This window comes from Leuresthes tenuis, unplaced genomic scaffold (genome assembly GCF_036924035.1).
Source record: "Leuresthes tenuis unplaced genomic scaffold, fLeuTen1.0.hap1 SCAF_17, whole genome shotgun sequence".
NCBI classification, from domain to species: Eukaryota; Metazoa; Chordata; class Actinopteri; order Atheriniformes; family Atherinopsidae; genus Leuresthes; species Leuresthes tenuis.
The window spans coordinates 1,683,803-1,695,110 of record NW_027325371.1 but is presented as its reverse complement, the minus strand read 5'-3'; the positions used below and the strand labels follow the sequence as shown (position 1 = coordinate 1,695,110).

Sequence of the window (11,308 nt, the reverse complement as noted above, 5' to 3'; positions counted from 1 at the left end):
AACCGGAGAAATTCCTTTTCCAGGTAAATAAAAGCCTGAACGTTTCCTTCTGTCCCAGTTTTCATTAAAGAAAAGAAACTCTGAGCTCTGGTGAATGTGTGAACTCGGGGTGCAACGGTACGGTCCTCGGTTTTTGGGCCACGGTTCGGTTCAGTTTTGTGCGTAAAGAGAAAAAAATTCTCTCTTTATTTTGCTTGTCAGAAACAGCTGTAAACATATCCCTGATGAACTGAATAACAAAACACTTTTATTTCAAGTTAACAGTTACTAAAACACAACCTTCAAATGGTAAAATCTAAATTCTGACCCTGAGCTCAGAAATTCCTACATTCATGTGCAACTTGAACGCACCATTAGTCGCACACAAACCCCGCCCCCTCCCTGCGTGCTGCGATGTAAATTAGTCTAATTTCCCTGCATGGACAGGCAAAGTTAAACTTAATTTAAGGGTTTATCGTCCCTTGTGTGTTTTAAAAAGATAAAAAATGACTCACATCGGTGACGGCAGGTGTGGGGGGGTGGGCTTGATGGTCCGCTGGCCTGAGAAGACAAGAGTCCTTATTCATGAGGAAACTACTGTTTGTTTCATCCCTGCAGGACTACAGCGCCACCTGCTGGTCACATCAACCTTTTTACTCCAAACCAGCTGATGGAGACAAGTCTGAGGAAACTTTTTCATTTCATTTCTAGTGACAACAAAGAGGAAGTTTTCTAAACTATAACATCAAAACTCACACTATGGAAACACTAGAAGCATCTTTAAAAACTTTTACAGACTTTATTCTCAACACTTGACTGTAGAATCATGTTCTGATATGTTTTAGTCCTCAAACTAATTCAAAGTTACAGACATTGTGAGACTTACTTGGATGGATGACTCTGAATTCACTGGACCTGATGAAAAGGAAGAGAAATGCTGTTAAAACCGTTACTGAACTATATTAAAATGTCTGAAACCCACCAGCGGAGGACTTACGGAATACATTCCTCCGACACATTCGTTTGTGGGATAGACCCTGGAGGAAGAGAAAAGAAAACTGGCCTGAGTGTGGTTTGAAACGTTGGAAACCAGGCGGTGTGACTTAAGGCCGCCGTTGACCATGAGTGGGAGAGGTGTGAAGCCTCATCTCACCCTGAGGACCTTTCTTTCTGCAGTTCAGACAGACGAAGGCCAGAAGGATGGCGGCGATGAAGACTGCGGCCGACACCAGCAGAAGGGGCCAAGAGACGACCATAGTTCATCTGAGGATGATGGAGGGCGAGAGGTCAGAGCCTTGATTTGACAGATATAAACAAAACCATCGAAAAGAAACAAAGCTTAAAACCAAGTTCAGATCAGTCCAAATGGGTCCAAATGGGTCCAGAACAAAAATTAAAAGCAAATCTGAAATAAATCAGTTCAGAACTGCTCTGAAAGGCAGTCTGAAGTTTCAAAGATGGTCTAAAACCAAACCAAATCAGTCCAAACCAAAGCTTAAAACTGAACCTGAAACCGAGTCTCAAACTGGATTAAAAACCAGTCCAAACTGTACCAAAAACCAGTCCAAACTGTACCAAAAACCAGTCCAAACTGTACCAAAACACAGTCTGAAACCAGTCCAAACTGTACCAAAACACAGTCCAAACTGTACCAAAAACCAGTCCAAACTGTACCAAAACACAGTTCAAACTGCACCAAAAACACAGTCTGAAACCAGTCCAAACTGCACCAAAACACAGTCTGAAACCAGTCCAAACTGCACCAAAACACAGTCTGAAACCAGTCCAAACTGTACCAAAACACAGTCTGAAACCAGTCCAAACTGTACCAAAACACAGTCTGAAACCAGTCCAAACTGTACCAAAACACAGTACGAAAACCAGTCCAAATTGTACCAAAACACAGTCTAAAACCAGTCCAAACTGTACCAAAACACAGTCTGAAACCAGTCCAAATTGTACCAAAACACAGTCTGAAACCAGTCCAAACTGTACCAAAACACAGTCTGAAACCAGTCCAAACTGTACCAAAACACAGTCTGAAACCAGTCCAAACTGCACCAAAACACAGTCTGAAACCAGTCCAAACTGCACCAAAACACAGTCTGAAACCAGTCCAAACTGTACCAAAACACAGTCTGAAACCAGTCCAAACTGTACCAAAACACAGTCTGAAACCAGTCCAAACTGTACCAAAACACAGTCCGAAAACCAGTCCAAATTGTACCAAAACACAGTCTAAAACCAGTCCAAACTGTACCAAAACACAGTCTGAAACCAGTCCAAATTGTACCAAAACACAGTCTGAAACCAGTCCAAACTGTACCAAAACACAGTCTGAAACCAGTCCAAACTGTACCAAAACACAGTCTGAAAACCAGTCCAAACTGTACCAAAACACAGTCTGAAAACCAGTCCAAACTGTACCAAAACACAGTCCGAAAACCAGTCCAAATTGTACCAAAACACAGTCTGAAATCAGTCCAAAACAAAGCTTAAAACAGTCTGAAACCGAGTCTCAAACTGGATTAAAAATCAGTCCAAACTGTACCAAAACACAGTCTGAAAACATTTAAACATCCTAAAACCAGCCTTAAAGTCAGCCTTAAAGTCAGCCTTAAAGTCAGCCTTAAAGTCAGCCTTAAAGTCAGCCTTAAAGTCAGCCTAAAACCAGCTTAAAAGCAGCTTAAAAGCAGCCTAAACACAGCCTAAAACCAGCTTAAAAGCAGCCTAAAAGCAGCCTTAAAGTCAGCTTAAAACCATCTTAAAAGCAGCCTAAACACAGCCTAAAACCAGCCTTAAAGTCAGTCTAAAGACATCCTAAAACCATCTTAAACACAGCCTTAACACAGCCTAAAACCAGCTTAAAAGCAGCCTAAAACCAGCCTTAAAGTCAGCCTAAAAACATCCTAAAACCAGCTTAAAAGCAGGCTAAAACCATCTTAAAAGCAGCCTTAAACACAGCCTAAAACCAGCTTAAAACCATCTTAAACGCAGCCTAAACACAGCCTTAACTCAGCCTAAAACCAGGTCCAAACCCGCAGCTCTGATCTAAATCTAAATAAAGGCGTCCCATAAACACTGATCCACTCATTCTGAATCAATCTAAGACCGAACTACAGGAAGCAGCGCGACTGAACGACGAGATAACGACCATCCTGCTGATCGTCACATCTTTTAAAGCCAAATGTGCCGGTCGTGTGCTCAGTGGAAGTTTCATGTTTGTTACTTTGTGGTTTTTGAAGCAAACAACTGGAAACTTCCACCAAGGAGGTTCTCGCTTTAAAAGAAGGTGAGAAACTTCCCCCACAGTCACAGAAAAGATGGAGACTGCAGCTTCATTCAGAGTAAAACTACTCAGAGGTGAAGTCAGCGGCTGGGAGGGTTAAACTGAAAGCATGCGTTCGGAGAAAGAAGACGTTTCACAGCTCCATGCCTCTTCCATTAAAGGGGTTTTATAGGAAAAAATCATTTTAAAAAGAAAGGAGTCCCGGATCCCACAGAGTCCTGGATCCCACAGAGTCCCGGATCCCACAGAGTCCTGAATCCCACAGAGTCCTGAATCCCACAGAGTCCTGAATCCCACAGAGTCCTGGATCCAAACATCATGGACTTACACTGGATTCCATGAACAGAGAAACAGAATCCACAGAAAAGTGGCAGCAAGATGCTTCCAAACCAGTTCAAAACCAAGTCCAAAAAGATCCAAAACCAGCCTAAAACCAGATGAAAAAAGTCCAAAAACATCCAAACTCAGCCTAAAACCAGATGAACCAAGTCCAAAAACATCCAAACTCAGCCTAAAACCAGATGAACCAAGTCCAAAAACATCCAAAACCAGCCTAAAACCAGATGAACCAAGTCCAAAAACATCCAAAACCAGATGAACCAAGTCCAAAAACATCCAAACTCAGCCTAAAACCAGATGAACCAAGTCCAAAAACATCCAAAACCAGCCTAAAACCAGATGAACCAAGTCCAAAAACATCCAAACACAGCCTAAAACCAGATGAACCAAGTCCAAAAACATCCAAAACCAGATGAACCAAGTCCAAAAACATCCAAACTCAGCCTAAAACCAGATGAACCAAGTCCAAAAACATCCAAACACAGCCTAAAACCAGATGAACCAAGTCCAAAAACATCCAAACACAGCCTAAAACCAGATGAACCAAGTCCAAAAACATCCAAACACAGCCTAAAACCAGATGAACCAAGTCCAAAAACATCCAAAACCAGATGAACCAAGTCCAAAAACATCCAAACTCAGCCTAAAACCAGATGAACCAAGTCCAAAAACATCCAAAACCAGGTAAACCAAGTCCAAAAACATCCAAAACCAGGTAAACCAAGTCCAAAAACATCCAAACACAGCCTAAAACCAGATGAACCAAGTCCAAAAACATCCAAACCAGCCTAAATCAGCCTAAATCCAGCCTTAACTCAGCCTTAAACTCAGCCTTAAACTCAGCCTAAAAACATCGTAAAACCAGCCTTAACCTCAGCCTAAAACTGTTTGCTAAAATCTGGTCAACAACACGTTTTGAGTCATATTCAAGCCTGAATGTGCAGAATGAATTTAATAAGCTGGAATTTAGAGGAAGGAACTACAAAAGGAAGCTCCTCCGAATTATTATTCCAGCTTGGAGATGCTGTTCAGCCAGAGAGAGCAGGCTCTGAGAGGAAAGAATAAGCCGAACCAGCTTCATTTTATTCACTGTCCTGAAGCATCACATGAAGAAGAAGATCGAGCTCCGGATAAAGAATAAGCCAAACCAGCTTCATTTTATTCACTGTCCTGAAGCATCACATGAAGAAGAAGATCGAGCTCCGGATAAAGAATAAGCCGAACCAGCTTCATTTTATTCACTGTCCTGAAGCATCACATGAAGAAGAAGAAGAAGATCGAGCTCCGGATAAAGAATAAGCCGAACCAGCTTCATTTTATTCACTGTCCTGAAGCATCACATGAAGAAGAAGAAGATCGAGCTCCGGATAAAGAATAAGCCAAACCACCTTCATTTTATTCACTGTCCTGAAGCATCACATGAAGAAGAAGAAGAAGAAGATCGAGCTCCGGATAAAGAATAAGCCAAACCAGCTTCATTTTATTCACTTTCCTGAAGCATCACATGAAGAAGAAGAAGAAGAAGATCGAGCTCCGGATAAAGAATAAGCCAAACCAGCTTCATTTTATTCACTTTCCTGAAGCATCACATGAAGAAGAAGAAGAAGAAGATCGAGCTCCGGATAAAGAATAAGCCAAACCAGCTTCATTTTATTCACTGTCCTGAAGCATCACATGAAGAAGAAGATCGAGCTCCGGATAAAGAATAAGCCAAACCAGCTTCATTTTATTCACTGTCCTGAAGCATCACATGAAGAAGAAGAAGATCGAGCTCCGGATAAAGAATAAGCCAAACCAGCTTCATTTTATTCACTTTCCTGAAGCATCACATGAAGAAGAAGATCGAGCTCCGGATAAAGAATAAGCCAAACCAGCTTCATTTTATTCACTGTCCTGAAGCATCACAAGAAGAAGAAGAAGAAGAAGATCGAGCTCCGGATAAAGAATAAGCCAAACCAGCTTCATTTTATTCACTGTCCTGAAGCATCACATGAAGAAGAAGATCGAGCTCCGGATAAAGAATAAGCCAAACCAGCTTCATTTTATTCACTGTCCTGAAGCATCACATGAAGAAGAAGAAGATCGAGCTCCGGATAAAGAATAAGCCGAACCAGCTTCATTTTATTCACTGTCCTGAAGCATCACATGAAGAAGAAGAAGAAGATCGAGCTCCGGATAAAGAATAAGCCAAACCAGCTTCATTTTATTCACTTTCCTGAAGCATCACATGAAGAAGAAGAAGATCGAGCTCCGGATAACGGGACGCGTCACAGGAAGGGAAACCATGCCACATGTGGTGCAACTGACGGCTACAGCTCATTTTCTTTCCTCTGAAAATCTGAACTCTCCATAAACGATCACCCTGAAAACACTGGAAACACACAGAAACACCTGCACCCCACAAGCTGCGGCAAACCGGCGGCGCCTTGGCTGCTCATTTAGAAACCGGTTTAACTGCAACCTGCAGCACAGGCAGCCATCTTGTGAGCGTTGGCCACAGCACAAGAACCCAGACAGGATCATTAAGCTCAGGCAGCCGGCAGAGCTGTTTAATAAGGTCACAGATGGAGAGGAAGCGCGGCAGGAAAGACTGATAAGAGCCGTTTGGTGATTGCATCAAAGGAGCAGCAGTTTCTCACCGATGCTCAGATTCATCAAGCTGAAAGGGCTCAAAACGTCATCTACATTACTGCCAAGTAGAGTATTCCCCCGTTCCTAAACCAGCACAAAAGAAGTCTGAAACCAGTCCAAACTGGTTTAAAAGACAGACCGAAACCAGTCCAAACTGGTTTAAAAGAAGTCTAAAACCAGTCCAAACTGTACCAAAACACAGTCTGAAACCAGTCCAAACTGTACCAAAACAGTCTGAAACCAGTCCAAACTGTACCAAAACACAGTCTGAAACCAGTCCAAACTGTACCAAAACACAGTCTGAAACCAGTCCAAACTGTACCAAAACAGTCTGAAACCAGTCCAAACTGTACCAAAACAGTCTAAAACCAGTCCAAACTGTACCAAAACAGTCCGAAACCAGTCCAAACTGTACCAAAACACAGTCCGAAACCAGTCCAAACTGTACCAAAACAGTCTAAAACCAGTCCAAACTGTACCAAAACAGTCGGAAACCAGTCCAAACTGTACCAAAACACAGTCTGAAACCAGTCCAAACTGTACCAAAACCAGTCCAAACTGGTTTAAAAGACAGACCGAAACCAGTCCAAAGTGGTTTAAAAGAAGTCTAAAACCAGTCCAAACTGTACCAAAACACAGTCTGAAACCAGTCCAAACTGTACCAAAACCAGTCCAAACTGGTTTAAAAGACAGTCTGAAACCAGTCCAAACTGTACCAAAACCAGTCCAAACTGGTTTAAAAGACAGTCTGAAACCAGTCCAAACTGTACCAAAACCAGTCCAAACTGGTTTAAAAGACAGTCTAAAACCAGTCCAAACTGGTCTAAAACACAGTCTGAAACCAGTCCAAACTGGTTTAAAAGACAGTCTAAAACCAGTCCAAACTGTACCAAAACACAGTCTGAAACCAGTCCAAACTGGTTTAAAAGAAGTCTAAAACCAGTCCAAACTGTACCAAAACACAGTCTAAAACCAGTCCAAACTGGTTTAAAAGACAGTCTAAAACCAGTCCAAACTGGTTTAAAAGAAGTCTAAAACCAGTCCAAACTGTACCAAAACACAGTCTAAAACCAGTCCAAACTGGTTTAAAAGACAGTCTAAAACCAGTCCAAACTGGTTTAAAAGACAGTCGAAAACCAGTCCAAACTGGTCTAAAACACAGTCTAAAACCAGTCCAAACCGTACCAAAACACAGTCTAAAACCAGTCCAAACTGTACCAAAACACAGTCTGAAACCAGTCCAAACTGTACCAAAACACAGTCCGAAACCAGTCCAAACTGTACCAAAACACAGTCTAAAACCAGTCCAAACTGGTTTAAAAGAAGTCTAAAACCAGTCCAAACTGGTTTAAAAGAAGTCTAAAACCAGTCCAAACTGGTTTAAAAGAAGTCTAAAACCAGTCCAAACTGGTTTAAAAGACAGTCTAAAACCAGTCCAAACTGGTTTAAAAGAAGTCTAAAACCAGTCCAAACTGGTTTAAAAGAAGTCTAAAACCAGTCCAAACTGGTCTAAAACACAGTCTGAAACCAGTCCAAACTGTACCAAAACACAGTCTGAAACCAGTCCAAACCGGTTTAAAAGACAGTCTGAAACCAGTCCAAACTGTACCAAAACCAGTCCAAACTGGTTTAAAAGAAGTCTAAAACCAGTCCAAACTGGTTTAAAACAGTCTAAAACCAGTCCAAACTGGTTTAAAACAGTCTAAAACCAGTCCAAACTGGTTTAAAAGACAGTCTGAAACCAGTCCAAACTGGTTTAAAAGACAGTCTGAAACCAGTCCAAACTGTACTAAAGAAAGTCTAAAACCAGTCCAAACTGTACCAAAACAGTCTAAAACCAGTCCAAACTGTACCAAAACACAGTCTAAAACCAGTCCAAACTGTACCAAAACACAGTCTGAAACCAGTCCAAACTGTACCAAAACACAGTCTAAAACCAGTCCAAACTGTACCAAAACACAGTCTAAAACCAGTCCAAACTGTACTATAAAACAGTCTGAAACCAGTCCAAACTGTACCAAAACAGTCTAAAACCAGTCCAAACTGTACCAAAACACAGTCTGAAACCAGTCCAAACTGTACCAAAACACAGTCCGAAACCAGTCCAAACTGTACCAAAACACAGTCCGAAACCAGTCCAAACTGTACCAAAACACAGTCTGAAACCAGTCCAAACTGTACCAAAACACAGTCTGAAACCAGTCCAAACCGTATCAAAACACAGTCTGAAACCAGTCCAAACTGTACCAAAACACAGTCTGAAACCAGTCCAAACTGTACCAAAACACAGTGGTCTAAAAGACAGTCCGAAACCAGTCCAAACTGGTCTAAAAGACAGTCCAAGACCAGTCCAAAACCATGTCCAAAACACAAGTCAAACCAAGTTCAAAACCAGTCCCGAGTGGTCTAAAAGACAGTCCGAAACCAGTCCAAACTGGTCTGAAGAAAGTATAAAACCAGTCCAAACTGTACCAAAACAGTCTAAAACCAGTCCAAACTGTACCAAAACACAGTCTGAAACCAGTCCAAACTGTACCAAAACACAGTCTGAAACCAGTCCAAACTGTACCAAAACACAGTCCGAAACCAGTCCAAACTGTACCAAAACACAGTCCGAAACCAGTCCAAACTGTACCAAAACACAGTCCGAAACCAGTCCAAACTGGTCTAAAAGACAGTCCAAGACCAGTCCAAAACCATGTCCAAAACACAAGTCAAACCAAGTTCAAAACCAGTCCCGAGTGGTCTGAAGAAAGTATAAAACCAGTCCAAAACGAAATGTACCAAAAGACAGTTCAAAACCAGTCCAAACTGGTGTGAAAAGCATTCTTGATAAAACCAGTTTAAAAGCTACCCAAATGCTTGAGTTTGTAACTTTCTTGTTTTCTTGCAGAATAAACCAGCAACAGTTCTTACAGGCTTCCTGGAAGCTCAGCATCGATGTGACGACTGAACCCCAGGAAGTCACAGCTTCCAGAGAGGTAACAGTTCTGCACATAACCTCCGTGAACCTGCCAGAGTCTCCTCATCACAGTTTAATGTGTGAAGGTGGAGTTTGGTACGTTTCCACCGAGACACGCTAACGTTTAACACCGTTAGCAAGCTAAAAGGCCATCGTGTCATTTTAAACACAGAAGATCTGACAAAGAACTCTGATTCTTATTATCTTACTTCTGTAGGTATGTAGGCACACAATATTCATCATTAAATGATCTTTAAATAATCCACCAATATATCCGAGTCCAGTCCTGGTTCCTGCTGCCTTTAGCTTTACTCTTTAGCTTTACTCTTTAGCTTTACTCTTTAGCTTTACTCTTTAGCTTTATATATCTGAGCTGGTTTTACACTGAGTGGAACATTTAAGGTTGAGTTTAACTGCATTTAACGGACATTTTTATATTCAAAATACAGGATCAGATGCAACTCATCACCACCAACCAGTGTAAAAACAGCCCAAAACCAAGTCTAAAACAGTCTCGAACCAAGTGCTCAACTAATCCCAAACTAGTTTAAAACAGTTGGTTTCAGTCCAAAACTCATTTAAGTCAAATAGTTCAAATATTGTCCCAAACCAATAAGAAATATACCAACGTACAAAACAATGCAGACTGAAAGAAATAACTGATGAAACCGGTTTTGGATCAATAGACAGTCCAAAAAACTCCAAAACCAAGGAAAAAGATAGCCCAAAACCAGACTAAAACCAGGGAAAAAATAGTCCAAAACCAATCAAAAGGTAGTCCAAAACCAGACTAAAACCAAGGAAAAAGATAGTCCAAAACCAGACTAAAACCAATCAAAAAATAGTCCAAAACCAGACTAAAACCAATCAAAAGGTAGTCCAAAACCAGACTGAAACCAATCAAAAAATAGTCCAAAACCAGACTAAAACCAAGGAAAAGGTAGTCCAAAACCAGACTAAAACCAATCAAAAAGTAGTCCAAAACCAGACTAAAACCAAGGAAAAAGATAGTCCAAAACCAGACTAAAACCAAGGAAAAAGATAGTCCAAAACCAGACTAAAACCAAGGAAAAAGATAGTCCAAAACCAGACTAAAACCAATCAAAAGATAGTCCAAAACCAGACTAAAACCAATCAAAAGATAGTCCAAAACCAGACTAAAACCAATCAAAAGATAGTCCAAAACCAGACTAAAACCAATCAAAAGGTAGTCCAAAACCAGACTAAAACCAAGGAAAAGATAGTCCAAAACCAGACTAAAACCAATCAAAATGTAGTCCAAAACCAGACTAAAACCCATCAAAATGTAGTCCAAAACCAGACTAACGTTCACATGCACTGTAGCTGTGCTCCAGCTGCTGGGATTTAGTTTCTTTGTCATGAGTTTTTGATTTTAAAGCCTGTTTTCTGAGGCTAAAACACCAGAATTTCTCAGATTTCTGACGGCGCTGCTGCCTCACAAACTGAAATACAAAACTCAACAGAAGACAAGTTTGGGTCCAAAAACTTTCCTTCATTTTCAAACTTCACTCGAGTTCTGCAACATCAGACGTTAAAGTGAGAAAACGTCATTAATTCAGTGAATTAAGTGGACTTTCCCTCCTTTTTTCAGGTCTGTGGGTGAACAAAAGTCTATAGAAAAGCTTCTGGGAGTGAGTTCAGGTCAGATCAGATCAGGATTAAACTCACCTACACCTGGGAACGCACGGCGAGCAAAGAGAGGGTGGCGGGCGGAGGACGGGTGAAGTTTCTGGGCCTGCAGCTGGTCTCCTCCACATGAGGCGTTTACTGTAACCGAACATCCGCCATGTCTGAAGATATCTTCTCCCTCGGGTCTGATGGTCCTCACTGATGAACAGATCTGTCTGTCATCGCCTCACCCAATCACCTCCCGAGTCGCCCTCTTCTTCGGAGAAACCACGATCAGATCTCTCCCAGAAGAGATTTAAAATGTCTGCAAACAGTCAGAAGAAAGACTTAAAGCATTTCTGAGGCCAGTTACTGAATGTGAGGCGAAAGGTGCGCCCGGTGACTCACCAACCTTACCATAAAGTTCAGCTGTGGTGAGCGCTGTGTGGGCTGATCAAACTGCCCTCTTTCAGACGCTC

General features: G+C 41.5%; 1 long non-coding RNA gene across 1 annotated transcript; it reads right to left on the bottom strand.

Moving 5' to 3' along the window:
* Positions 1 to 974: 974 nt before the first annotated feature.
* On the bottom strand, positions 975 to 11,206 carry LOC140273528 (uncharacterized). The gene is made up of 3 exons (XR_011908039.1): positions 10,890 to 11,206; positions 1,133 to 1,242; positions 975 to 1,016 (listed from the first exon to the last, which is right to left on the bottom strand). It is a non-coding gene; the product is annotated as an uncharacterized lncRNA (long non-coding RNA).
* Positions 11,207 to 11,308: the final 102 nt, after the last annotated feature.